Raw genomic sequence first — 27,780 nt, forward strand, 5'->3', positions numbered from 1 at the left:
GTTTGTTTATCTCAGTCCATGATGCGTTTGTGTCGACAGCCGTCAGACAGCAGCGAAAACATTAATAGTCGTGATGCCAACACGATCGCAGACATCATCAGACGGAGACTACGAAGCTCGTCGCCACGGTCGCACAGCAAGAAGGTGAACGCTACAACAGGTGTTGTGCCGAAAAATAGCCGCCCTGCGTGAAATGTCCCCCCTGACGGGAGCGCCCACATGGAAATGACTTTCTTGTACCGTCAATATGTATTATTTTACTCTGCTTGAACTAATAAATGTCACACCTGTGTGATTGTCAATGGGATATGGTCGTGAAAACCTGTAGACTAATACATATCTGTTCAAAGATGTTTATGTGGCCCAGTCCACGACCACGATTTGTTACTAAAATACAGTACTAATATTTTGTGTGATTTAATTATTTATTTAAAACTGATTTTACAGTTGTAAATCCAAAACTGTAATGCGTCCATGAAAACATTTGATGTTTTCACTTCAATAAAGCGTTGTAAATAAGCGTGCCCGTTGTCGAACCGCCAATCAAGTTTCATTTGACAATCGTGACAATGGTGACGCTCAGCTGCCCAAATGTCGGTTTATATTCGGGCCGGTGCCGATTTTGGGTGCCCGACGCCTCATCGTAACATCAACTGGAGTATGACTGGAGGTTGTTGCACGGGACGGGACTGGACGGGAGGAAACATCGATTTGGGCATCAAATATGGATCCGGCGACTTGATCGACCAAAACTTTTCCAAATGACGGCTTTTATGCAACTCATCCATTGAGTTTAGAGCGTCTGAAAGCACCGGGGCTTCCATAATTTGCAAAAGAATCCACCTTTAGAAACTACGATCATTGACAATACGGACACACAATGATGGACAATATGGCGGCACAATACAGCGATCACGTGATTGTGTGACGTTGGTGATTGGGGTCTATACCACTATATAAAAGATGTAAAGCAATAAAACTGCAACAAAAATGAATGAAAAAAAAAAAAAGTTTTATAATGGGTCAAAATAATTTTTCGAACAGATCATGTGACTAGCACCTTAGATGGTCATTTGCTTTGCATATAATTAAAAAAATAAATTAGGGGAGGGCAATTATATTTTTCAAATTATTTTTTTCTTTGATTGAAAATATATATATATTTTTTAATTGAAGCACCTTTTTTGGGATTGAATGATTCAGACACAAATGTCCTACCCATAATACGGCTCAAACACAAAAAGGATTGCCTCAATCAAAGAAAACTTTGTCAATGAAAAATTAGGTGTTCAAATGCAAATTTTTCTCGAATATTTTTTTCGCATTCAAAAATGTTTTCTATGATTGAAAATTTTCTTCTGATTTAAGTGATTTTTCTTTTTGAAAATACATATTTTTGGAAGCGACTTAATTTTTGATTGAATAATAAAGACAAAAACGTCCTAGCCAAAATGTGACTCGGACACAAATCAACATTACTTCAATCAAAAAAATGGCTTAAAAAAACACGACTACAATCAAAAAAATAATTAAATCAAAGAAAAATAGTTTCAAATTTATTTTTGCATTCAAACATCTTTTTTTTTTTTTTTTTTTAATTGAAGCGACTTTTTTAAAATTGAAAATATATGTTTTGATTGAAACAACTTTTTTTTTTATTGAAGAAACTTTTTTTTGATTGAATAATAGACACACAAATCTACCTCCATATGGCTCCGCCCAGGGGATACGATTTTTGACTGGGGTAACGACCTTGGCACGACACCTGCGGGCGTACCATATTCAATGGATGACGATCTTGGCAAAAAGTATTGCCTAAGCAGCCTGATTTAGAATTCCCCTCAAGAATGATGGGAAACAAAAAACGCTTACTGTCAGTTTATATTCTTGTAAGTTAATTTTATTGCTGACACTGCGTTTCGGGGTCATCAACATGCCTGCCCCAAAATTCAAACTCCACCTATGATTTTAGGGCATTTACAGGTAATTTCCTGTTGAGTTTGAGTCACTGCCTATTCATTTGGGTGGTTCCAAGGTCACTCCCTGTTCTGTAACTCAAAATAAACAGGAAGTGACCCATAAAATACCCCAAAATCAACAGGAAGTAACTGAACATCAACAGGTAAATGACCTTAAATGGCCCAAAATTTCCTCATTGCCTGGCATTGGCTGCCACTGACGGCCTTATATGTTCAATCGGTTTGAAGTGAGAGGGATGGCAGTGAATGAACACTGGCTACCACTGACATTAACAAAACAGATTTACTCTAAAAATCAATCTTTATGCCATCAAACTGTTTTGTACATTTATGACCTCTAGCCCCAAATTGTCAACAATCGTTCTATTTTCATCATATCACTAACCTTACAAATTTAGGTTAAATTGGATAATCCGTTATCAATTTATGGCGAAATTATTTTCCTGACCTCTGTGACCTTTGACCTCATTACCCAAAATACAATCACCTTGGCCAATTTATATTACAAATCCTGCACGATGGATAATAATCCCTTTTTTCAATCCTGAGTTATCTTGAACACAAACATACAGAAAAGCAAACAGCCCTATGGAACATAATTCATAACCTCAGCCTTCCGTCACTACTGGCAGAGTTAATGAACTGTTTTCACACTGACCACGCAGTAACATTGGCATATTAGAACATTACAGCACTCAAACTAAGGAAATAGAATAACAACCGTCCCACCGTTCTTAGTAGGGGTGTGACAAAATATCGAAATGGTGATATATCATGATACTTTGCATCCGAAAAGGTTATCGATATGCTCCTGCCAAGAATCGAGATGTCAGTTTAAAAAAGTGTCAATGTCTAAAAAACAATAAAATAAAACGGAACCAACAAGTTGCTACCAAAATATTCTCCCATAATACCCAGATAGCAGACCGACATTGAACAAACGTTGATTTTCCATCAAAATCATCCGTATGGTTGACATCAAAATTTAGTATATATATATAGTATATTAGGCGATGGTTGGGTTAACATTGTTTTATATAGGTGATGAAGAGAGGCGTAGCAAGGGTCTCCAGAGGCCCCAGGCAACATGGGGCCCTTCGAGTGTGTGCAAGTACAGGGGACAGTTGGACTTGGAGCGATAGCATATTTTAATAAAAGTATAATAACGCCTCGGTCACATAGAGCGCTTTTTAGGACACTCAAAGTGCCCTGCTTCTACTACATTAGGACATAAAACTACAGTAACATAGTACACTCACCGCTGTCTTGCTTCCTTTTCTTCTCTTCTGCTTTTTTTTCTCTTTCATTTGTTGCTTCCAGACGGATGACTTCTCTTCATTTTGGATATACGCCAATTAAAAAGAAGCCAAATCGCCGCTCACTCTCACTCTGAGTCACGTAAGGGGGTGGAGGGGAGTGTAGAGCGAGTGAAGGGGCCCTTTCAGGGAACTCAGACACAAAGCTTTCACTGGCACTGTCACAGTTGTTGCTGCGACAGTGCAGTAAAGCTGCGTGTGCTAAATCTGTTGGCCCTCTGGGGGCCCCTGCTGGCTGGGGGCCCTAGGCATTTGCCTGGTTTGCCTAATGGGACGCAACGCCTCTGTTGATGAACTAATGTTGACAAATAGTTGATTTATGATTGCACGGGAAATATGAATAAAAAGTCATCGAATTATGGATGAGCGGGCGTTTTGGTCAAAAACATAACATTTATTCAGCGTTGTTCCAATATTATTAATAATCGAAATGACGTTTAGGTTTTGTAAGGATTTTAACATTGAAACAACACTAATTGAGGGTGCAAAAGTGACGTTGATTCAATGATATAAGATCAACAGCGGGATGTCGATCCAACATCGTTTCAACGTCGGTCTGCTATCTGGCTAGTGTCTGTTAACTCTAAGGCTGCATTGACGGTGCTCGACGCCCAATCCATTTACGTAGACTGGGAGCGTTCGTTCGAAACCAGAGCATTCACAGTCATTCTGCCCGATTTTCAGGGCATTTAAGGGTCATTTCCTGTTGAGTTTGAGTCACTGCCTATTCATATGAGTGATTCCCAGGTCTCTTCCTGTTTCTTAACTCAAAATAAACAGGAAGTGACCCAAAAATACCCCAAAATCAACAGGAAGTAACTGAAAATCAACAGTTAAATAACCTTCAATGGCCCAAAATTACTCATTGCCTGGCATTGGCTTTCACTGACGGCCATAGACGTTCAATCCATTTGAAGTGGGAGGGATGGCAGCGAATGAACATTCGTTCATTCGCTGCCACCCTCCCAGTTCAAATGGATTGGACATCTACTAATGATAAACTCATTCCAATTCACAGCAGAGCCTTGTTTTTCTGTTTATTAGTTGTTTGGAGAATATCCTAGAATGATTTCGTGACCAATATATCGATAATCGTTGTATGGTCAGATCTTGGTCAGTGAATAATATAATGAGAAATGAATATAGTAATTACTATATAATTACTAATTAATACCATATTGTCCAAAAACCTTTGACCTGAGATTCGTGGTTCCTAATATATTAAACAGGTCACCTTGACTCGCTGCTACATGAGAAAAGACTATAAACTGGAAATGCTACATGCATTTAGTTCAGAAGGTGAAGAGCCACTGCATTAATGTTTGCTTTAGTGGCTAGCCATGCAATTTCCATCTGTAGGCACTTTACTTAAATGATACAACATAAAAATTTATTGCAAATTATTTTTCTGTTCCCTAAGCACAACCCCAAATTGCACATACATTTTCCCTTACGCCATATATTACCAAACTATGTTCTTTGTCATATTTTTTTCCTGATCCAGCTGTTCCAATGACGCCATTTTCTATATAGAAGGGAGCAAAATATGTCAATGCTGTGTTGCAGATTGGGCTGTTAAAAATTGGTCAGTCTATTTCTCCAAATGTCTCTGGGGAAATCCTGCAAACTCAACACAATGTCAGTTTTACCGCTGATAAAAAATAATAGCACCAGCCTACATTGTTGACCGTGCACTGGCATTGCAGAAATTGAATTTAGACATATGGTAATATATTGAGCAGAATATTATTATTATTATTTTCTCAATATATCCATACAGGATTAAGCCGTGTTCTTCCTATAAAAACAGCTATTATTTTTGCCCCTGAAGAAAACAACATAAAGTACAATTTCTCTTGTTTAGCCTGAATATGAGTTTTTTTGTTTGTTTTTTTTTTACAGCCCAATATGTCCAAGACTAATTGAGTTTCTATCAGTTTCTTCTCTTCTTTATCATCTCCTTTCACAGGTGCCATTCGATCATAGTGACCAGTGATGTTTTTGACAACACTTTTAATTTTCGTCTAAGTCTTTTGGACGAAAATACTTACTCTTATGGGCCGTTTACATAAGCCCTTTTCACATACAATGGCATGAAAAAGTATCTGAACCTTTTGGAATTTCTCACATTTCTTCATAAAATCACCAACAAATGTAATCTGATCTTTGTCAAAATCACAGAGATGAAAAAACAGTGTCTGCTTTAACTAAAACCACACAAACATTTATAGGTTTTCATATTTTAATGAGGATAGTATGCAAACAATGACAGAAGGGAGAAAAAATAAGTCAGTGACCCGTCACATTTAATATTTTGTGGCCCCCCGTTTGACAGCAATAACTTCAACCAGACGCTTCCTGTAGCTGCAGATTAGTCTGGCACATCGATCAGGACTAATCTCGGCCCATTCTTCTCTACAAAACTGCTGTAGTTCAGTCAGATTCCTGGGATGTCTGGCATGAATCGCTGTCTTTAGGTCATGCCACAGCATCTCAACGGGGTTCAAGTCTGGGCTTTGACTTGGCCACTCCAGAACGTGTATTTTGTTCTTCTGAAACCCTTCTGAAATGGATTTACTTCTGTGTTTTGGATAATTGTCATGTTGCAGCATCCATCCTCTTTTTAGCTTCAACTGTCTGACACACAGCCTCAGGTTTTCCTGAAAAACATCCTGATAAACCTTTGAATTCATTCTTCCATTAATCATTGCAAGTTGTCCAGGCCCTGAGGCAGCATAACAGCCCCAAATCCTGATGCTCCCTCCAGCATGCTTTACAGTGGGAATGAGGTGTCGATGTTGGTGAGCTGTTCCATTTTTCCTCCACACGTGACGTTGTGTGTTACTCACAAACAATTTAACTTTGGTTTCATCAGTCCACAAAAGATTTTGCCAAAAGGTCTCTGGCATGTTCAAGTGCATTTTTCTGAACATTAAACGAGCAACAATGGTTTTTTTTTTAGACAGCAGTGGCTTCCTCTGTGGAGTCCTCCCATGAACACCATTCTTGACAATAGTTTTACATATAGCTGATGTGTGCACAGAGATATTGGACTGTGCCAGTGAGTCTATAGCAGACACTCTAGAGGTTTTTTTTTTTTTACCTTCCTGGTTATTCTGCGCTGAACTTTTGATGTCATCTTTGGTGGATGGCCACTCCTTCGGAGAGAAGCAACAGTGCCAAACTCTCTCTATTTGTAGACAACTTTTCTGACTGTCGATTGATGAACATCCAGATTTTTAGAGATGGTTTTGTATCCTTTCCCAGCTTTATACAAATCAACAATCCTTGATCACAGGTCTTTTGACTGAGGCATGATGCACATCAGACAATGCTTCTCATCAAGACCATTCTTACTAGGTGTGTGGTTTATAGTGGGCAGGGCAACTTTAAACCACTCATCAGTAACTGGGCACACACCTGACTTAAATTGTTTGGTAATTTTTTTTTTCAATTGCTCTTTAAGTCTCCTTAGACAGAGGGTTCACTTACTCATTTTTCCCCTTTTTGTCATTGTTTGTGTGCTATCCTCATTCAAATATGAAAAATAGGGCTGTCAAACGATTAAAAATTTTAATCGAGTTAATTACAGCTTAAAAATTAATTAATCGTAATTAATCGCAATTAATCGCAATTCAAACCATCTCTAAAATATGCCATATTTTTATGTAAATTATTGTTGGAATGGAAAGATAAGACACACGACGAATATATACATACAACATACTGTACATAAGTACTGTATTTGTTTATTGTAACAATAAATCCACAAATGGCATTAACATTTTTTCTGTTAAAGTGATCCACGGATAGAAAGACTTGTAGCTCTTAAACGATAAATGTTATAGTTACAAGTTATAGTAATTTTATATTAAAACCCCTCTTCATGTTTTCGTTTTAATAAAATTTGTAAAATTTTCAATCAAAAGTAGAGTTAATATAATAAGAAGAATAAAAATAACAATAATAAAAATAGAGTGACCAAAGTTTTACGTGTATTTTGCATAGCGATTTTGATATGGAATGCCAGTTCATTTTGCATTGTTGTTTAAGAATAGGGCCTCATTACTATAGACTGAAGTGCTTTTCTTTTTGTGAACATTATTTTTTTTTGGAGAGATAGGAATATTATTTTTGTTGTGCTTTCACTAAACGATACTTACAGTGAGGAGAACAAGTATTTGATACACTGCCAATGGGTTTTCCCATCGGCAGTGTATCAAATACTTGTTCTCCCCACTGTATGTTTGTTGTGAAGGAGTTGCCAATAAACGGCGCGGTCCAAAGAACGCCTGTGTCCACTCGCCTTTACTGTATTAAATATATCTGTACATATCTTACCCAAAATACAACAAGAGACACATAATTGCCACTAAAAGAAAGAAAACTTACCGAAATATGTGTGGAGCACAAATAGCAATTTGCGTTGCATTGTGAATACAGCATAAATGTCTCACAACTACTAATTCTCCCACGTTTTGAAGAAATAACATGAGTATGGAACGGCGCTGCCCCCAAGCGGCCGGTGTCATTCTCTTCACTCTTAATGTCCATAAACGGCCTCATTGTATAATCTGTTTGAGGCAATATGCGAGATGGTCATTCACCCAAGGGCCAGTAGAGGGCGGCAAAACTCCATAACAACAAGTGAGCTTTTCACTGAACAGTCATTTAAATCTGTCTGAGCGGGACATCTGCGTTAATTGCGTCAAATATTTTAACGTGATTAATTTTAAAAAATTAATTAACGCCCGTTAACGCGATAATTTTGACAGCCCTAATGAAAAACTATAAATGTTTGGGTGGTTTTAGATACTGTTTTTTCATCTGTGTGATTTTAACAAAGATCAAATCACATTTGATGGTGATTTTATGCAGAAATGTGAGAAATTCCAAAAGGTTCAGATACGTTTTCATACCACTGTAAATGCAAACATGAAATTTTTCGTATTCTCAAAGCCTCACCATGTAAACAGCCCTCTCAGTCATATTTTAGCCATCTCAAAATGTGTTCGTCTTTGTCTAGTTTTAGTCGACAACTCCTCAAAATGTTTTCCTCTGTAAAATTAAAAACTTTTGGTCCAAAAATAAATAAATCTTTCCAACTATTTCAAATGAACTTTGACAGACGAGCACATATTGTAGCGTCTACAACAGGGTTCACTAAATCCGGACCTCGGTGCCATTTTTCCTGTCGTGTTTTCCATGTCTCCCTCCTCCAACACACCTGAATCAAAATAATCAGGATCATTATCAGGCTTCTGGAGAGGTTGCTGATGACATAATTATTTGATTCAGGTGTGTTAGGGGAGAGAGACGTGGAAAACACGATAGGAAAAGTGGCACTGAGGTCCGGATTTAGTGAACCCTGGTCTACAAGGACAATGGCAACTTTGTGATAATACACACTCAGCAGGAAAAACATACATTGTTTTCAATTAAATATAGACACTTGGACGCCACAAGCTGTATGTAAAAAAAGAAGATATTTGCCATGCTTAATGTTAATGCTACTGGGAATGTGAATGCTGTGCTAACGCTTTGAGTAACATTTAGGGGGAGAAGCAAAATTGCATATTCTCTCATGCCAAGACGAAAAAAAAAATCTTACCATACTTGAAGCACATCCTAACATAACAGCATCTTTCATATGAGTGACACATCCTACATACTCCATCTATAATATGAAAATGTCCTGCATTTTGACAGAAACTGTCGCATTTTCCCATCTCGTTGTCGTCTCGTCAGTTTTAAACTGGCATTCATCTTGTTATGTTTTAGTCTCCCAAACAATGTTCTTATCTTGTTGGCGAAATATTTTCGTTACCGTCATCGTTGACGAAAACAACCATGGATCAAACTCACTCCACTTCCAAGTTAATTGACCCTTTGTCCTGTTACTCTGAATTTGAACCCTACACACGTTTGCTAGAGGCTACTAAAAACAGTCGTACATAATAATACTTTTTTTCGCATGTGTTTGAAAAATGTGCATTTGCAAGGCAGCATAATTTATGAACCACTGGCAAAATCATGCTCACTCTAGTTACAGACACTTTTACTGCTCAGCATGTCATTAAATAGCAACACCAATTCCATTACCGGCCTCAGTCAGGAGCACAAATGACAGTTACTGAAGAGTGCCTGTGATAAACATTTGGAAAGTCTTTCTAGTTTTAATATAATAGGGCGATGAATCCGTGTGTACCAAAGAGAATTGCAACTGCTTTGGAAATGACACTTTCAATTTGGAAAAGAAGAGGAATGTGTTTCCCTCAGAGTGTAGTACATGAGCGGGATTTTGATCTTTATCATAAAATGTATTCAAATTCTCTCCCAGTATGAACACAAAATGCTAAGAATTCGGGTTGCGGTGAGCAGCAGTCCGCAAATGTGGGTTACTTAATCTCTGAGTTAATGGCTTGCAAAGAGGCAGGGGAGGCTGCGGTCGGAGTCTTAATGGAAAACCTTCACTGCATTGTGCCTCGGTAATGGGAGGAGTTTATCTTGCCGTGCAGAGGGACGCCATGAATGCTTCTCCATAAATTGATTGTATCCTCTCCTTGCCTCTGTTTCGATGCAGAATCCAAATGTTTATTATTTAGATGGAAATCTTGAGGTGGGTGAAGACTTTAATTTTGCAAAGCATTCACAGTTTGGTCATTGCTCATTCAAGTAGGTTTATCGCTATTTTCTAATGGTGTGGACTCACTACGTTTGTTACACTTCACCCTCAAACGCTTCTGGTTTTAATGACACCTGTATTCTTCGTGGATGATTTTAAACATAATGCAACTGTGGATAATATGTGTTTGTTTGCCACTGGGATGAAATCAATATTTCAGGGTTATTGTACAGCCTTTCATTTGTTGGGTGTGATTGATTGATTTTCCCCCCCCCTCAGTCTGGGTCTGAACATGTTGATCCATACAGGTTTTCGTGTTCTGTCCCACAAATAATTATGGTATGAGTAAAAACTGAGTCATGTGTTAGACGTCATCAGTAATTATTTGCCTCTTAAAGGCACAAGTTCTCAGGAGAAATGTAAAGAAACCTGAAAAGTACAGTTGGGAATCGTTGGCAATATGTATCTAGATGCACGGCTTGCGATTTGATACAAAAATGATATCTTTAACTAGCGCTTAATTTGTAAATCATAAGGTGCCGGAACGCAAAGTACATATGACAGCGCAGGGATGACGAGACGGGCACAGGTATCGGAACATACGCAGAAAATGGTGCTGAAAACAATACGCAAGTGCCCACTTGCCATGCTGTGGGACTTACAAGCCTCAATTTCAGATAATATCCTTGGTATAATATATGTTATGACAACAATTTACAATTATTTAGGCTATACTCTACACAGCACGGGCAATTGCCCACATAACCACAGGTGGGACTTACAGTACACAGTCAGCAATTAGGTTCTCAACAGGTCTAACTTGTAAAACATAAAAAAAAAAAAAAAAATCAGAGATTACAATAAATAACATAAACCCATTCTTTTGCGAGTGTCACCCCCTCTGTCTTCTCTGGCCCCAAAGTTCCCACCGCCTTACAAATTGTGCAGCCCAAACACGAATTTCCCATAAGCGTACTGGCCAGTTGCTCCGGCTGTTGGTCATCTGCCGTCTACTCCCGCCCAGGACTCGGCTCAAGACTATGGGCGACAGGGCCTTTGCAGCTGCTGCTCCACGTCTATGGAACGCCCTCACAGACCACCTCAGAGCCCCGCAGACAGTGGATGCCTTTAAAAAAGGACTAAAAACCTACCTTTTTAAAAAAGCTTACCCTGGCTAATTTTATCCATCTTATTTGATCTGATTTCTATCTGATTTTATCTATGTTTCTGTCTATTTTTGCTTTTACTCTTTTATTCTTAGTCTTTTTATTTTATTACATGGTAATGTGCACTTTGAGACTTGTTTTTCAAATGTAAAGTGCGTTATAAATAAAATGTATTATTATTATTATTATTATTATCCACCTGGCTGACTGCTGGCGGAGTCGCTGGCCCCCACTCCGGGTGGCGCTGAACCTGACCAGCTGCTGCCATGGTAGCAGCCTCCTGACCCGGCTTGACCAGCCATCCGAGAATCTGGCTAGCTGCTGCAGTGCTAGCCTCCTGCTGCACCCGGTCATGCTCGTTAGCATGTTCGCTGCAGCTAACCTCATCGCCGGTTGTATCCGACTCTTTCAAATGACGTTAAACTTTTATAAACAACATACAATTCTTGGGGTTCGTTTTGTAAATGAATTTATGCACATTATTATTTTATTTTATACATTTTAAAAAAATGTTTTTATATTATTTTCTGTACATGAGAGGTGCCGGATCTGCCCATATAAGTCCCGGAACACAGGGAGGCCAGAGTCAAGAGTTGCCGGATCCTGCCGGATCAGGATCCGGCACAAATTAACCCCTGTCTTTAACGTCGTATCAGTTCAAGTGCAATTCGGCTCAAGTTTGGAAGTGATACGACTCTAATCAAATTAAATCAAATTTATTTCAATAGCCCTTTACAAAAACTGGAAAGGTCCTCAAAGTGCTTTACAATAACGACAAATATACCGTAGTTCATTATAAATAATTGGCACGAAACTACTATACAATGACAGTAAGAAAAAAAAATGAAAAAACGCATCGCAATAAAAGTCAAAAGAGCAAATAAAACAATAAAACAGATCAAATCCGAAAACATTAAAACCCACACGAAATAAAACCAGACTACCTTAGTCTGGAGAAAAAGCGAGTCTATAAAAATGGGTCTTTAACCATGATTTAAAAAGGCCTACATTCGTAACGGTGTGGATTTCAGGGAGCAGGCTAAACCACAACCTGGTATTACTGGTATTATTACTTGTATTACTCTAACACACCCAATATAAGCACTTATACCATAGTTTAGGGAAAACAAGCAAAATATAGGACATAACGCCTATAGGACATGACGCCTTCTTATCACGGAAGCCCAACATGTGCATCATGCAACTGGCTGAGCAAAATTGATGCTGACAAGCACACGTTTGCACCACCAACTCTCGCAATCAGTTCTCCCGGGCAGTCCAAAACAAATGGCGGGACGTTCTGTCCCGACACAAGGAACATCGGAGAACGCCCGATATCCAACTGATAACACGACTGATAAGACTCCACGAGCCCCTTTGACGCTGAGGTGGCAAAATCCACAAACCTCGTTGCCCGGACAACAGTAACTCCCGAATCCTCCTGTCCAATCCACAAACAGGCAATAATCCAAAACGCACCCTTCTTCCTGCCCACGGCCTGCCCTGTGAGAGCCTTCAAAAGACTGAATGTTTAACTAATCATGATATGGTGACCTTGCCTCCTTGCCTGAGTCTGTGTCTGTTTCGCCTTGCTGTTTGATTGCTGTCGACCCAAATAAATTGTCAACTTGTTGTCGGTGAGCCTTTTTCCTGCTTTCAGAATGGAGTCAGTACAGAGGGTTAAGACTAAGGTGAACATGCGGAGTTTGGCCTTTTGGCCGGGATGTCGGACTCCCGCCAGCCCGGGTCGTTGGAGTTGTGCCACTGCGGGTACGGCCGGTTCAGCTGGCGCGATTCCGACTGTCTGGCTATAAGGTCAGATTCTTTCAGGAACTTGCAATAGAAGCTGGCCGGTAGAACGAAAAGCCCTGCCAGAGGTACGGAGGGTAAAAATCTCCGATAAATAAGAAGGAGCCTGGCCATTAATAGAATGAAAAACAAACAGTAAAAGTTTGAAATCAACTCTAAAATGAACTTGTTAGGGCCTCTGCCCCTCCCTCCTGAGACCCGACCCACCTTGGGCAGGTGGACATGTTTTTATCTGATTTTTTATCTGATTACAGGTTGGGACATCTGATGGGTGGAGTGGCCACAGGTGCGGGCAATAACAATCAGCCTCGAATATGATACCTCGAATTGATTACCGGTTTATGACTTCTTTTTGCTCTCGCCCCGGGACCTGTTTTATGCGCTCCTTTTGTCGGATCCTACGCCTGTCTCCTTCCGAGCCTCATCTCCCGCCAGCTCACTACTCCGAGCTGAACGATCGACGCCCCCCTCTGCCTTGACTCTCAGGATATTTCACATCCCTTTTTGTGTCCGCCAATAAACTATTGCTCATCACGACCCGGCTTGTCTGCTTTGGGTTCCCTCCTGCTCGCACACCCTTAACAGAACTGGAAGCCAGTGGAGGGAAACATACGTACATACTACGATGTAGGGAAACAATACAATTTGATACCATGTGGGAAAAAGTGCTTATTTATTTATTTAATAATCAACGCATTAATAATAAAGAAGCACCTCATACCCACAGTGAAGAATGGGGGTGGGTCAGTGATGCTGTGGGGCTGTTTCGCTTCCAAAGGCCCTGGGAACCTTGTTAGGGTGCATGGCATCATGAATGCTTTGAAATGCCAGGACATTTTAAATCAAAATCTGTTGCCCTCTGCCCAAAAGCTGAAGATGGGTCGTCACTGGGTCTTTCAGCAAGACAATGACCCTAAACATATGGCCAAATCTACACAGAAATGGTTCCCAGACACAAAATCAAGCTCCTCCCATGGCCATCTCAGTTCCCAGACCTTGTTTTGTTGGCAAAAGGGGGTTGTACAAAGTATTAACACCAGGGGTGCTAATAATTGTGACACACATTATTTGATGTCAAATAATTTTTTCTCTATGTGGGATTTTTTCCCCACTGAATGAATGCACTTGTATTGAAGGTTGGATTTTTCTCTTTTTTTCCATTAAGGTCCCATATTATTTGAATTAAAAAAAAATATTAGAAGCTAAAAAACACATCTTTTTCAGGGGTGCCAATAATTATGGAGGGCACTGTACAATGTATGCAGAGCGGATTTGGTTCGTGACAGTCACCTGTTGTGACAAACCCATATTTCAGGTAGGATTCTTGATATTGTCTGTTAAAAGAAGATTTTATTTTCTTCGAGATTGTAGGCTCATCTTCTGGCTAGTCAGGTGCCCCTTTCCCCGTAAAAAATCTGTCCAAAGACGTCTGTTTTTGTAGTCATCTTCGCTAGTGTGGGGGCTAATTATTTCCGGGAACAAATGTGATGCGCCCGCCCTACGGCCTACGTCATACGTTATTATTGGGGACAAGCGCACATAGATATAAAAAAAAAAATGTACTGCTAGGAGTCCAATGGATTTCTATGATGACATTCTATCCAGTTGTAGTATTATATCTATAGTAGACAGGGATATTGGTGTGTTAAGGGGCACAGGCCAAAGTTATTTCGGCCACAATGCAGTCGTTAATAAATTATTAATCATTTCTGTGCGGACCGGTAGCAAATTCACCACGGACCGGTACCGGTGCGCGGCCCTGCGTTAAAGACTTCATCTTCAGTACCACTTCTGAAAAACTCCGCTAACTCTGGAAGTAGCGGGCTTGCCTTGAGCAACTGTCAGTGTGGGAAAAAAAAACAAAAACATTTTACGCGCAACTAAGTATAAATCGCAGGCTTAGCCAAAGTATAAAAAAAAAAACTTATAGTCTGGAAAAAACAGTATATGATTCTCTTAAATTGAATGAGAACATTGGTTGCTTATTCAATAAAAGTGGCTTTTAGCAGCACTGTAAAGTACAGAATTTCCACAAATGCGAAGAGCAGAGATTTGAGTGGTCAGCAGGTCAGCTGCAAGCACTTTGTCAATGCAGCGTGCAGAGGAAGTGCTCACCTTTTTATTTCGGCGTGGTAACGGAGGGTAAAAACCCTGAGAGGATTGTGTTATCTATATACTCGTTTCAAACCCTTGGGAATCCAAGGAAGTCTAGCAAGGTCAATATTAGATATGCTTTTCCATTCATTTGAAGAAAATGAAAAATCACTCACTGGTCAGTGCTGTAAATTTGGATCTGGAGATTGGTTGAACATTTATTTTTACTTTTTTTTTTACTTTAGATTTCATGTTTGTAAATTAATCGTGAAGGGGTTGAAAGCACAGCTGTCGGAACATGAAGGGCAAATGAAGAGGATGCTGGGATTCACACATACACATCTAGTAGAGGTCCCTCTTAGCCAATTTGATGCTAGGCAATAGCCAATGGCAATGTTACGTTCAGTAAACTCTGGGAGCTGCGAGTACCAGCCATACTGTACTCCTCCGCCTTTTGTATCCTGAAATTTCTTTCTTAACAAAAGGCATTATTTTCCCGTTGAGTCTTAACCTGAAAATTCTGCTTGTAGAGATGTTCTTAAGTACAAGTAGCACCAAGGGCGTAGGTTTGCATATGGACGGTAGGGACATAACACTACCAACTTTTGAGGAGGCTCAAATTGTCCCTACCAACTATTAAGCAACCTTATTTGCATTATATGATGAGTTCAGTTATACGGGTAATTTAGATTGTCTACCCATTTGGTATTAGGAAAGAACTGACCCTACCATTATTAAGTGAATTATTTTCATTATGTTCAAACTTACATTTACCCCTTTTCACTTGCTGAATGCGCCGGTCCATTTTCTCCCTCAAACGCACGTTTGATTAGCTGATGACCAGTGTTGTTAATAACGGCGTTAGAATATAACGGCGTTATTTTCTTCAGTATTGAGTAATCTAATTAATTACTTTTCTTATCTTGGCAACGCCATTACTGTTACTGAGGCGGGAAAGCCGTGCGTTACTATGCTTTACAATGTTGGTTGACTGACGCGAGAAAACTCTGAAAAAGACGGACTCACGGAGACGAGAGAGCAGAGCAGGAGTGGGGAGGAGGCAAGGGAGTGTGACACCGCAGCAAACGCGATGCTACTATTCTAGGTGGCTTCAATAACACCTGACTGTAGCCGATAGCCTACAAACTACGCCCACATGATATGGTAGATATGTTAGACGTCACATAGATATAGAACTAGATGCAAATGACAGGCACGGCGGCATTAGCAACACGTATAATAAAGAACTAGATGCGTTAGTAAACAGCCGCCATCTTAAAGCAGTAGACCTCTCTGGAAGGCTCTGTTGTAGAGAACCTTTCTAGCGAACCTGAGTAACTTTTTATCTAAAATGCTCCTAAATCGGCAAAACTTAACTTAATCTTTAAATGACGAAACAGTTTTAAAACTGACACAAAAAACTTACTGTCGAAAATAGACAGAAGGGAACTAATGCAATAACAGGTGCAATTTTAACAACTTTAACGGTTGATTCACAACATTAAATGACTTCCACACATAGCAAAGGTTCTAGTTATCGTTATAGTTATCTAGTTATTGTAATATCCGCAATACCCCTGTGTCGAGTTATGTTTAGGGTAAAGAATTGGGCTGGGGCCAATTGTCCCAAAAACCCTTTAAACTAGGGTTGTTCCGATCATGTTTTTTTTGCTCCCGATCCAATCCCGATCGTTTTAGTTTGAGTATCTGCCGATCCCGATATTTCCCGATCCGATTGCTTTTTTTTTGCTCCCGATTCAATTCCAATCATTCCCGATCATATACATTTTGGCAATGCATTAAGAAAAAAATGAATAAAACTCGGACGAATATATACATTCAACATACAGTACATAAGTACTGTATTTGTTTATTATGACAATAAATCCTCAAGATGGCATTCACATTATTAACATTCTTTCTGTGAGAGGGATCCACGGATAGAAAGACTTGTAATTCTTAAAGGATAAATGTGAATTTGTATATTGTGACTAAATATTGCCATCTAGTGTATTTGTTGAGCTTTCAGTAAATGATAATTCAGCCATTTAACTTCTGCCCAAATGCATGATGGGAAGTGCAACCATGACTGTGCGTAATGGTACCAATTGATATATCTTCTCAGCGTTGGAAATAAAATAGGGTGTTAAGAAAAAGATCAACTACTACCTTTCTTCCCCATATTGCTTCCCACAATATTTCTGATCGTTCGGATTGTAAGGCTTTAGCCCAATTAAAAAAAGGCTTCAAAGGCTGCCAAAATTCTCTCTACTCATTTTACATTGCCTTTTAGTTCTATGTATACCTAATACAGTGCCATTATGAATTGAACGCAACAATGCGTGAGTGGGTAGTGCAGCGCATGCGTGAATTGCGTTAAATATTTTAATGTTATTACCGCCGTTGACGCGATAAATTTGACAACCCCACTTTAAGCCAACACTAAAGACTCTGGATGAGTGTAAGACATTTTGTCTGTAACGTTAAATACAATTAGAAAACGATTTAATAAAAAAAAAAAAAAAAAAAAAAAAATATATATATATATATATATATATATTAAAAAAGGCATGTCCGATAGTTTTTTGCCGATTCCGATACTTCGAAAATGACGTGATCGGACTGCCGATCGATCGGGACATCTCTACTTTAGACTTCACATTGTGTGACCTGTTTTTTTTTTTTTTTTTGGGAGAAAAAAAAAAGAAAATGATCACCAGTTACTTTGCCAAGTATCTAATTACTCTTACATTCAGGTAACTGAGTTACTAACGCAATTACTTTTTGGGAAAAGTAATTTGTAACTGTAATTAATTCCTTTTTTCAAGTAAGATTAACAACACTGCTGATGACTTGACCTATCTTTGACACACACGCATGCTCACATTCACGCAGCCCTGACAGAAATACATGTCGACAACATGCCGCTTCCTCCGCCCCCTTCAAAGACGAGGGCTATTAGAAGTTTTTTCGGCCAGCAGCAGCCACTGTAAGTAATTTAAAAAGACGCCATTGTTGTGGAGGTGGGAAACACACCACTTATTTTGCTACTGAAAGTCCGACTTGCATCAGTGTTATCATAACATTAAACTGTGTAAACGTGCTAACCTGCAAAAGGAAGCTGCTAAGAGAGAAGTTTACTTCTCTTTGTGTTTTCTAATGTTAACGTTAAACTGTGAGAAATGTAGTGAACTCTGCCGGAAACTATAGAACCAGAAAAACGTGAGCATGAAGCTGCTTAGAGAGAGACGGGTGCTGCATAACCTAATATGTTGCTCACACAACACAACATACAGACAACATAATCATAATTGACTAAGTACATTATTTTATAAAAATGTTTTTTTTTGGATGCCGCGCGGTACCCACACTAGAGTTGCGATCGACTGGTCGATCGTGATCGACTTAATAAGCACCCGTGATTTAGCCGATCAGTTAATTAGGTGAGAAATATAGCCCTGTTCACCCAATCTGTTTGGTGTAACTCATTCACTCACAGCCATTTTCACCGGAGCAAGGCCCTTCGTTCCCGGCCGTTTTACTGGATTTTGACTGATTTCGCAAGGCCCACAGAAAATTCTGTTCTATTGCTATATAAACATGGAACCCACCAAAAGAAAGATTAGACTCTCTAGAAGTTAATATCTTTTTCCATTCTTTAGAAATCAGCATTAGAAAATAGCTTAGTTTGAGCATTTTTCCAATTTCTGACGGAGAAATTGAGCTTTTTGTGAACGCATACATTTCAAACATAACTTTGACTTTAACACAGCTATTTTTTGCTTTAGTTACATCCCAAACATCTGAATAATGTTTTCATTTTACAAAAAACAAAACAAAACAGAAACAACAAGACAAATAGAGCTTTTGATAGCAAAGTAACAATTTATTTAGACATAACTAACTGAAAGATGATGTCGTGTTGGCCGCGACAGCGGGTTAAACTTTTCCCTAATCGCCGTCTGGTTCAAAAAGATGAATTTTTTTGAGTCTCTGCGGGCTCTGCTCGCGAGCAGCACTGACTGTACGGCATCTAGTGGTCCCGGTCGTTTTGCTCTGTCGTCCACCGCCTGGCATCCCGGGCGTTCTACCGGTTGTTCTGCTCGGTCGTCTGCCGCCTGTCATCCATTCGGTCATCTTCCGCCCTCTCCCCGGCTTTGCGGCTTAGCCGTTGGTTGCAATTAAATAGGGTTGCGGGTTTTACCAAATGCACTACTGCCCTCCAGTGGCCAGTTTTATTGCTTTAAAATGGGTTTTGAGCTTTGTGCATTCTATCTGAGATAGATGGGAACCTATAGATGCCGATTGTGAAAAAAAAAAAAACTCAAACGCTGGGCTGCTTATGGTCCTTTTCTGTGGAAACCCTAAATCCTGGGGAAAAACAAAAACAAAAAATAATAAAATAACTATCTTTAAACTTTTTCCATTAATCATACACACACGAGTTGATCTGCCTCACAAAATCCCTCTCTAAATGTGAAAAACAATTTAATTACTTGTAGAATACACTCTTTCATGCCGCACGCGAACATGACGCAACACGAGAATAATAAATAATGACATCACATAAGATCCTCCTATAGAGAGAGCTATACAGGTGAATATTTTTTCTCTTACACTGTATGCAAAAATCCCAGAGGGGAGAGATGTGATCAAGAGGTGGATTCCAAACGGTCTGATATTTTTTTCTCTGATGTTTGTGCTTTAAAATTCTTGACATTTCTTAAACCTTAATTACAAAGTGCGTCATTCTGTCCTTTCTGTTCTGGCGTATTCTTCTTGATGGAAGCCTTGGGTTTTATGTTCACTTTATTACTTAGACTGGTTCTCCCTGTAGCTAACCAATGGTTCATCATGCTCTAGATTAGATGGATGGTTGGATAGAAAAGTAATTTGTATTTTATTAAGGTTCTCTAAGAAATACCATTATTTTTACCAAACCATTCAAGCAGTGGTTGAAAGTAAACCAGTAAGTTTTAAATTCTTAGTAACCTACTTTACTGTGCTGTTTTATTGTAACCTCTTGTTCTTTTTTTGTCTTTTTGTGTCTTTCTGTTCCGTTACCTGACTGGGGAATACGGATGGAAATGAGCATTTTTGCTATCATCCGGCATTTTTTACGTCTTTTAGATCCGTCTAATAGATGTTCACCAATGTGCACTGTCCCTATCAAATAAATCAAATACATAAATAAAATTTAATTAGCTAAGATGTGAGTACTGGTGGTCTTAGTCACCCGATGGCATGACAATAAGATGCAATATTGATTGTTTGTGCAGCAAAGTCTGATTTGATTAAATTCAAGCGCGCTTAAATGATTATGTACAAATTTAACACAAGCAGTTGCATTTCACGTAGTCATTAACACTGGAAGTCCCGTTTTTTTTGGGCTATAAAGAAATACCAGAGAGGCGTCAACGATCCCGATACCAAACTAACTACTTGCCTTTGTCAAACAATTGACCGCTCAAACAAGGAATTAAGCAGCCTAGGTGTGGAGGGGTGGGTTTTACTCTGGTTAGCTGCAATTAATATCTTGAATATTTGCAAATCCATCATGGCTTTGTCAAACACGGAGGAACACGGAGATGGCCAGTCGGCGTGTTCTACAATATGATTGACATGGCAGCACTGAATGCATACAGTGGGGCAAATAAGTATTTAGTCAACCACTAATTGTGCAAGTTCTCCCACTTGAAAATATTAGAGAGGCCTGTAATTGTCAACATGGGTTAACCTCAACCATGAAAGACATAATGTGGGGGAAAAACAGAAAATCACATAGTTTGATTTTTAAAGAATTTATTAGCAAATCATGGTGGAAAAGAAGTATTTGGTCAATACCAAAGTTCATCTCAATACTTTGTTATGTACCTTTTGTTGGCAATAACTGAAGCCAAACGTTTTCTGTAACTCTTCACAAGCTTTTCACACACTGTTGCTGGTATTTTGGCCCATTCCTCAATGCAGATATCCTCTACAGCAGTGATGTTGTGGGGCTGTCATTGGGCAACACGGACTTTCAACTCCCTCCGCAGATTTTCTTTGGGGTTGAGACCTAGAGACTGGCTAGGCCACTCCAGGACCTTGAAATGCTTCTTACGAAGCCACTCCTTTGTTGCCCTGGCTGTGTGTTTGGGATCATTGTCATGCTGAAAGACCCAGCCACGTCTCATCTTCAATGCCCTTGCTGATGGAAGGAGATTTTCACTCAAAATCTCTCCATACATGGCCCCATTCATTCTTTCCTTTACACAGATCAGTCGTCCTGGTCCCTTTGCAGAAAAACAGCCCCAAAGCATGATGTTTCCACCACCATGCTTCGCAGTGGGTATGGCGCAATTCAGTATTCTTTTTCCTCCAAACAGGAGAACCTGTGTTTCTACCTTTTTTGGTTTCATCTGACCATAACACATTCTCCCAGTCCTCTTCTGGATCATCCAAATGCTCTCTAGCGAACCGCAGACGGGCCTGGACGTGTACTGGCTACAGCAGGGGGACACGTCTGGCAGTGCAGGATTTGAGTCCCTGGCGGCGCATTGTGTTACTGATAGTAGCCTTTGTTACTGTGGTCCCAGCTCTCTGTAGGCCATTCACTAGGTCCCCCCGTGTGGTTCTGGGATTTTTGCTCCCTGTTCTTGTTATCATTTTGACGCCACGGGGTGAGGAGGGAGTTGAAAGTCCGTGTTGCCCAACGACAGCCCCAAAACATCACTGCTCTAGAGGAGATCTGCATGGATGAATGGGCCAAAATACCAGCAACAGTGTGTGAAAAGCTTGTGAAGAGTTACAAAAAACGTTTGGCCTCCGTTATTGCCAACAAAGGGTACATAACAAAGTATTGAGATGAACTTTTGGTATTGACCAAATACTTATTTTCCACCATGTTTTGCAAACAATGTGATTTTCTGTTTTTTTTTCCCCCCACATTCTCTCATGGTTGAGGTTTACCCATGTTGACAATTACAGGCCTCGCTAATATTTTCAAGTGGCAGAACTTGCACAATTAGTGGTTGACTAAATACTTATTCGCCCTACTGTATATAAGTCGCACCGAAGTATAAGTCGCACTTGTGGGGGAAATTTACTTGATAAAATCCAACAAATACAACACATATGTCATCTTGAAAGGCAATTTACTATAAAAATACAACAGAGAACAACATGGTGAATAAATGTACAGTGTACAGTGCATGAACAACAAAATGTGAATATACTGTCCTCACCAGGACGCTACGGCTCGGTCCTGGCTATACAGCGAACTCCCAAATGACGATACTGGACATCCGTATAATTTGCTGAATCAATTTGGTCCTCGAACCAAACAGATTCGTATCAACGTAAATAAGTGATAAATAGGTGCTCTTACAGCAATGACATGAACGGTTATCATGCGTTCGCTAGCATTAGCACATCATTCAAATAACCACACAACTGGCTGTAAGTGTCCGATCGTGGGTGGAAAACACATAACAACAACAGAAAAGATGATACACACTCTGTAGAGATATTTTAAAAGCATAAACAATGAACGTAGGTTCGCAGCCGCGTTTCTCTCTCGCTAACTTGCCCACTCACTCACAGCTACGTAGCTGTCCGTCTTCTTCTGGCGTGTGAGCGCTCTTCTTCTCGTAAACAAGTGCGAGTGTGCCCCCACGGGGGCATGAAAGCGCCCACGTGCATTTCAATATAAAAAAGTCAATCATACAATTGAACACACATTGCCAAAGGCAGAACGCGAACGTGGCCATAGCTATTAAGAGTTATTCAGATAACTATAGCATAAAGAACATGCTAACAAGTTTACCAAACCATCAGTGTCATTCCAAAACACCAAAATAACATGTGAAATGATATCATAATGTGTTAATAATTTCACACATAAGTCACTCCTGAGTATAAGTCGCACCCCCAGCCAAAATATGAAAAAAAAAAAAAAAAACGCGACTTATAGTCCGAAAAATACGGTATGTGCATGTTTTATTTAATTATTTTGTGAATGATGGTTTCTATTATAATAAATTGTTAATGGATTTTGAACCTATGCTGCGCGTTACACAACGTAACATCTGGTTGTCAATCAGCAGACAGCTGCGTCTTGTCAACGCAGGAGCCGGTAAGATCGCTTCCTTGTTTAGTTACGAGGTGTATCCTTCGCTTCTTTAACATCTAAAAAAATGCGACCTGTTTTTAATTTAATTTGGCCAGCTGATGTCTGCCTGAGTTGTCTTGGAGCGGCTCTTTCGTGATAGGGTTGGTTTGCACGCCTAGGAGAGCGCAGCGAGGTAACTTACAGTGGGGAGAACAAATATTTGATACACTGCAGATTTTGCTGGTTTTCCCACTTGCAAGCCATGTAGAGGTCTGTAATTTGTATCATAAGTTCTCTTCAACTGTGAAGGACGGAATCTAATACAAAAATCCAGAAAATCACATTGTATAATTTTCAAATTATACATTTGTATTTAACTGCATGAAATAAGTACTTGATACATTACCAACTAGTAAATATTTCGGCTCTTAGTTCTTTTTTAAGAACCCCTCCTGTTCTCCACTCATTACCGGAAGTAACTGCACCTGTTTGAACTTGTTACCTGTATAAAAGACACCTGTTCACATGCTCAAACAAACAAACTCCAACCTCTCCACAATGGCCAAGACCAAAGAGCTGTGTAAGGACATCAGGGATAAAATAATAGACCTGCACAAGGATGGGATGGGCTACAGGAAAATAAGCAAGCAGCTTGGTGAAAAGGTAACAACTGTTGGAGCGATTATTAGAAAATGGAAGAAGTTCAAGTTGACGGTCAATCTGCCTCGTTCTGGGGCTCCATGCAAGATCTCACCTCGTGGGGCATCACTGATCATGAGGAAGGTGAGGGATCAGCCCAGAACTACATGGCAGGACCTGGTCAATGACCTGAAGAGAGCTGGAACCACAGTCTCGAAGAAAACCATCGGAAACACATTACGCCGTCATGGATTAAAATCCTACAGCGCACGCAAGGTCCCGCTGCTGAAGCCAGTGCGTGTCCAGACACGTCTGAAGTTGGCCACTGACCATCTGGATGATACAGAGGACTAATGGGAGAAGGTCATGTGGTCGGATGAGACCAAAATTGAACTTTTTGGTCTAAACTCGGCTCGTCGTGTTTGGAGGAAAAAGAAGGATGAGTACAACCCCAAGAACACCATCCCAACCGTGAAACATGGAGGAGGAAACATCATTTTTTGGGGCTGCTTCTCTGCCAAGGGTACAGGACGACTGCACCGTATTGAGGGGAGGATGGATGTATCGTACCTATGTATTGCCAGATCTTAGCTGACAACCTCCTTCCTTCAGTGACAGCCCTGAAGATGGGTCGTGGCTGGGTCTTGCAGCATGACAACGACCCAAAGCACACAGCCAAGGCAACTAAAGAGTGGCTCCGTAAGAAGCATCTTAAGGTCCTGGAGTGGCTTAGCCAGTCACCAGATCTGAACCCGATAGAAAATGTATGGAGGGAGCTGAAAGTCTGTGTTGCCCGGCAGCAGCCCCGAAACCTGAAGGCTCTGGAGAAGATCTGCATGGAGAAGTGGGCCAAAATCCCTGCTGCAGTGGTGGTGGTAAATGGTTTTATACTTATATAGCGCTTTTCCACCTTTCAAGGCGCTCTACACTATCTCGCCATCCACCTACTGGTGATGCAGCACCAGGAGCAATGTGGGGTTCAGTGTCTTGCTCAAGGACACTCAGACGAGTTCATCAGGGCGGAGACTTGAACCCACAACCTCTGGGTTAGGGGACAACTACTGTACCACTGAGCCACGCCATCCCCAGTGTGTGCAAACCTTGCCAAGGACTACAGGAAACGTTTGGTATCTGTAATAGCAAACAAAGGTTTCTGTACCAAATATTAAGTTTGATTCTTATGATGTATCAAATACTTATTTCATGCAATTAAATGCAAATTTATTATTTAAAAATCATACACCGTGATTTTCTGTTTTTTTGTATTAGATTCCGTCCCTCACAGTTGAAGAGAATTTATGATACAAATTACAGACCTCTACATGCTTTGCAAGTGGGAAAACCAGCAAAATCGGCAGTGTATCAAATACTTGTTCTCCCCACTGTATTTGTGTTTGCAATTGTATATTTGTCCACTGTGAAATATTAATTGTTTGTATACATTTTAGTTTCACAGTGTGGCATGGTGGAAGATTTTGGTAGCAACTTGTTGGTTCATTTTAATTTTTTTCCACATTGACACCTTTTAAAAACGTTATGTCCATTCTTGGCAGGAGCATATCGATAACCTTTTGCGTTACAAAGTATCACGATATATCACCATTTCGATATTTTGTCACACCCTTACTCATAATAACATTTATCTTTTAAGAACTATTAGTCATTCTTTCTTTGGTTCCCTTTAAAATATAACAACAGATATCGACACACACATACCCAAGTATATTGTGTCCAACATGTTGAATTTAATTTCCGTTCCTTCAGCAGCTGAATTCCTCCATGTTGCGTGCTGTAGGCGTGTCCCTTTCCATCCACCCCATATAGCCTATTTTTCTCACTATTGAGTGTTTGGCACTATATCTACTCCTGTATGTCGCTCTTCTTGTTGGTCCATCTCTCTCAAACACACACACTAGTTCTCTCTCTCTCTCATTTCCAACACACCATTTCTCCAGGTTAACTCAAACCGTCTGACAAAGTGAAGGTACAGTGTATGACATACACAATCTGTACTCGACTGTTGAGAAATTGAAGTGGATACATCACAAATAAGGGAACGCGAGAGAGGGAGGGACTGAGCAGAAGAGGAGAGAGCAAGCCTTGTAGAGAGCCTAGAGAGAGGGGGGATATATTAACTCAAAGCTGGTCTTCATGCTACTCAGTATGTGTGTGAGAGAAGCAGGCGTGAGAGCAGTTAAGATGGAGTGCTGGCACAGATGAAGACTGCCCTGGGTATGTATTTGGTGGCTGTCTGCGTCCGTGCACGTGCCTCTGAGTATGTCTGAGGATCCGAGCGAATGAGTTTGTGCGCACCATGCATGCTTCCAAGAGCTCGTTGATGTCATTGTAATAAGCAGGCAGTGATGTAGGGCTGTCGTTACATAAATGCAGCAGGAAATGACTGAGTGATAGAAATTGGAGCATGGGGTCCCAACCTTGGTGAGTGTTTTGGACGGAATATGTGTTTGAATTAGTTCATGTGAGAGGCATGATGTGTAAAATGTGAGTTTACAACTAAGTTGTGGCTTCGTGTTTGCTTGTGAACAGGAAGCTTAAACATTTATCAGTGTGATTAAAGATGTCAAGCACCGATTTTTTAAACAGTGTCAGTTTGATACAGAAAGCTAAGTAAGTGCTAAACACAGAATAGATGGACAAAGTTAGTTGATTAATATTGTTGCAGTGAGTTATTTGCAAGCATAATTGGTCAATGAGACAGAAAAACTAATTGTACCGATCAAGCTATGTTGGGTTTATAGTCATTTGTACGTCCCACGGACTGTCATACAGATGTTTTCTTCAGATGTTGATAAGAGTAGGATTTTTGACATCTTCATTTTATGAAGAAACGTGCAAGTCCAATTGCTTTGCAGTCTATATGTTAATGATTTAGTATAGAAATTAGAATGGGAAATCTTGACAAACATGCTACATTTTAACTAACTGACTGTTATTGATTGAGATAGATATGCACAGGTGGGTAGAGTAGCCAAAAAATTCACTCAAGTAAGAAAAGCGTTACTTCAAAATAATATTACTCGAGTAAAAGTAAAAATAGTCGTCCAAAAAATGTACTCAAGTACAAGTAAAAAAGTATTTGGTAAAAAGAATACTGAAGTAAGGAGTGACATTGTGAGTAACTGCTTATACTTTTGTTGGATTTTTTTTATTTTTTAAACAATGGTATTTTTTTCTGAGCAAAAAAGTTATCTATGTGGACTGTTGTTATAATGATACTGTACAGTAACCCATTAGAAAACCACATTAAGCCAAAGAAATACAAAAATCTATATGGACTGTTGTTATAATGATACTGTACAATTACCCATTAGAAAACCACATTAAGCCAAAGAAATACAAAAAAATAAAAAATAAAAATAATTGAATTCCGACGAGAGAAAAAAAACAACAACATACAAATGAGGCATTATTCATCCAGAAAGCATGACTGCCCTCTAATGTAGAAAATAGTTCCGAGTTTGAATAGTGAAGAGTTCCTTTATAATTATTACTTTGAAATTAAAGGATCGCATCTCCGGTTTTCCGTGGTCAATCGGTGCCAAATAAAACCTGGGAGGGAGGTTAAAATCTGCGCTTTCGAGTCATGTTGAGGGCAGCGCTCTATATCAAATTAATTTATTGCAGTGCTTTAAAGACACCACATGATTGAACAGGCTGGCGTGAAGATAGAACAGCAGCTTGCGTCTGTTTGGAATAATGGAGTCATGTGATTATTGTTGCGATGTCTCATTGGTGAAATTGGTAGAGCTACCACGGTAAAACACCAGCCACCTCACTACTCTTGGCATCACTAGCCCCAAAAATAATAAATCTAATATGTAGAATAAAGAGGAAAAATGTAATGACTCTTGTGTAGCCCACAAATCTACTCAAGTAAAAGTATAGCTTAGTAAAACTACTCTTAAAAGTACATTTTTCTTGAAAAGTTAATCAAGTAAAAGTAACGGTGTACGTGTAACGCGTTACTACCCACCTCTGTAGATATGTAATCTATTTAAAATGAAAGTGCCGGCTGCATAGCAGAAAGAAACAAATCATA

The 27,780-nt window shown here is 39.7% G+C and overlaps 1 protein-coding gene across 3 annotated transcripts in view; it reads left to right on the forward strand.

Moving 5' to 3' along the window:
- The window catches only part of doc2g (double C2-like domains, gamma), a 131,916-nt gene that overhangs the window by 29,360 nt on the left and 74,776 nt on the right, over positions 1-27,780 (forward strand). Inside the window, exon 1 of one of the 3 annotated variants that reach the window (XM_057844582.1) lies at positions 25,780-25,952. The exons of 1 other annotated variant lie outside the window; for it this stretch is intronic. The gene's annotated coding sequence lies outside the window, so the exon portion shown is untranslated. One more of the 3 variants, XM_057844584.1, reaches the window with a different exon arrangement.

The sequence above is a fragment of the Corythoichthys intestinalis genome, chromosome 8, assembly GCF_030265065.1.
Source record: "Corythoichthys intestinalis isolate RoL2023-P3 chromosome 8, ASM3026506v1, whole genome shotgun sequence".
NCBI classification, from domain to species: Eukaryota; Metazoa; Chordata; class Actinopteri; order Syngnathiformes; family Syngnathidae; genus Corythoichthys; species Corythoichthys intestinalis.